This window comes from Prionailurus bengalensis, chromosome B4 (genome assembly GCF_016509475.1).
Source record: "Prionailurus bengalensis isolate Pbe53 chromosome B4, Fcat_Pben_1.1_paternal_pri, whole genome shotgun sequence".
Lineage (NCBI taxonomy): Eukaryota > Metazoa > Chordata > Mammalia > Carnivora > Felidae > Prionailurus > Prionailurus bengalensis.
The window spans coordinates 42,798,656-42,801,127 of NC_057358.1; the positions used below are offsets into that span (position 1 = coordinate 42,798,656).

Consider the following 2,472-nt stretch of genomic DNA (forward strand, 5'->3'; position numbering starts at 1 on the left):
AACCGCAAGATCGTGACCTGAACAGAAGTCAGATGTTCAATCGACTGAGCCACCCAGGAGCCCCAGTAAAAAGCATTTCAAATATCAGGGAGATTTAAAAAATGACCTAGATGCTAGAAATGATTAAGAACTAATTAGGGAATGGGACACCTAGGTGGCTCAGTCAGTTAAGTGTCTGGCTCCAGCGCAGGTCCGACTTCAGTTCAGGTCATGATCTCACAGGTTCACAGATTTGAGCCCCGCGTCAGGCTCTGGGCTGACAGCTCGGAGCCTGGAGCCTGCTTCAGATTCTGTGTCCCCCTCTTTCTCTGCCCCTCCCCTGCTTGTGCTCTGTCTCTCTGTCACTCAAAAATAAATAAATGTGAAAAAAAAATTAAAAAGAACTAATTAGGGAATTAAGTTAGGAAGCAAAATAGGAAAAAGCCGAGTGACATTGACTAAAATTATCTTCTGGAAAGGTAACAAGTACTATGCCTGCTTCAGCAGCACATACACTAAAATTGGAAAGATACAGAGAAGATTAGCGTGGCCTCTGCTCAAGGATGATATGCAAATTTGTAGAGTGTTCCATATTAAAACAAACAAAAAAAAGGTACCAGTAGCTGATAAATTCCCTTTGGCATATCCCATTGTGATCTAGCTTTCTAACTGCACCAGCAGGAAAACAAAGTACCGAAACAAGAATTACCATGGATGGATTTACTTTCTGTAATTCCGTAAATTATAGGTCAAAAGATGAGCCTGGGATATCTAGTGGTACCAGAAAGTAAAGAAAAAGGAAATACTCAAAGAACGATGGCCACATGTCAAAAGGAGAGAGTATGAAGGTTGAACTGGCTCTCACTGGCCACATGTGGGACAGGTTGAGTATATTTCTCTAAATATTTATAGACTATTTATAGCACCAATAAATGATGAAGCTATGGTCTCATAAATTAAATTTCCTCCCAAATCAATCAGCTTTCTAGAAGCTGATACATTGGACTAACTTAATGGCTTTGCGTATTGTTAGAAGTCAATTCACAATCACATGATTATAAAGTTGATCGGTAATATTATACCAAAACAAGTTAGTTATTTTAATATTACTTTTTTTATTGTGTTATTTTTTTTTTCCCCGGAGTGAGAGTTAGGGCCAATAAAGTCTAGATCGTTTCTCAGATCTATTTCCCACTCTCTTCTGCAATCAGAAAATCATTAATCCTTCATTCCTATTTTAGTATTAAGATTCTTTTTTTTTTAAATTCTTTTTAACGTTTATTCATTTTTGAGAGATGGAGAGAGACAGAGCATGAGCAGGGGAGGGGCAGAGAGAGAGGGAGACATAGACTCCAAAGCAGGCTCCAGGCTCCAAGCTGTCAGCACAGAGCCTGATGAGAGGCTTGAACCCACGGACTGCGACATCATGGCCTGAGCCGAAGTCAGACTCTTAACTGACTGAGCCACCCAGGGGCCCCAAGATTCTTTTTTTTTTTTTTTTAAGTTTACTTGTTTATTCTGAGAGAGAGAGAGAGCAGAGCTGGGGAGGGGCAGAGAGAGGAGAGAAAGGATCCCAAGCAGGCTCCACACTGTTAGCGCAGAGCCTCATGTGGGGTTTGAACTCACAAACCTCGAGATCATGACCTGAGCCGAAATCAAGAGTCAGATGCTTAACTGACGGAGCCACCCCCATGCTCAGGAGTCTTCCGTTTCAAGATTCTTACATTTTGTATTTTTAAACACCAACTGAAGCTATCCTGAGTTCTTTTAGGTTATTAATCATCTATCCAGTTATGAAGGCTTATGCTTTCAGTGCCTTTCAGAGATCAATGATTTTAGCTAAGTCGAATGATTCCATCCAGGGAAACTATCCTTGGCAAAGAAATTATCCCCAAACTCACACGTTTAATTGTGTTGGTATCTCATTCTTTGAACTGCTGGCTCTTTTCTAGTTTGCTTTAATTTTGCCTTTTTTTTTTCCCCTCTCTCTTATTGGACCAGACCTACCTTCAACAGGAATATAATTCCTGAATTGGCAGCGTCCAGGAAAGAGAGTTCTATGTAGGTTGTGCCACACTGTCACAGCATCACGAGGACCAGCCAGTAACCCATCACCTTCGCCTGCAATTACAATTACCTGGTTATGAGCCGGTCATTCATCTCGCAGAAGAGCACAAGGGAAGACGCACGGGTCGTGCCCAGAAAACGGTCTGCAGCTTACGCTGCTGTTGGCCAGCATCTGTGAGGAGCCTGTTCCCTTTGAAGTTTATACCTACATGTACCGGGACTCCCCAGCCAGAGAACATCTCAAACCTGTACTTGATTTTTAGTGGCAGAGTGGGGCTTTTTGCTTTAAAATGGTTTACATTGGGGGGAGGGGTGCCTGGGTGGCTCAGTCGGTTGAGCGTCTGACTTCGGCTTAGGTCATGATCTCACGGTTCGTGAGTTCAAGCCCCGCGTCGGGCTCTGTGTTGACAGCTCAGAACCAGAGGC

At 42.8% G+C, this 2,472-nt stretch overlaps 1 non-coding gene across 1 annotated transcript; it reads left to right on the plus strand.

Annotated features, from left to right (window-relative positions):
• The first annotated feature begins 474 nt into the window (after positions 1–474).
• LOC122474117 lies at positions 475–577 on the plus strand. The gene has a single exon (XR_006294809.1). It is a non-coding gene; the product is annotated as a U6 spliceosomal RNA (small nuclear RNA).
• Positions 578–2,472: the final 1,895 nt, after the last annotated feature.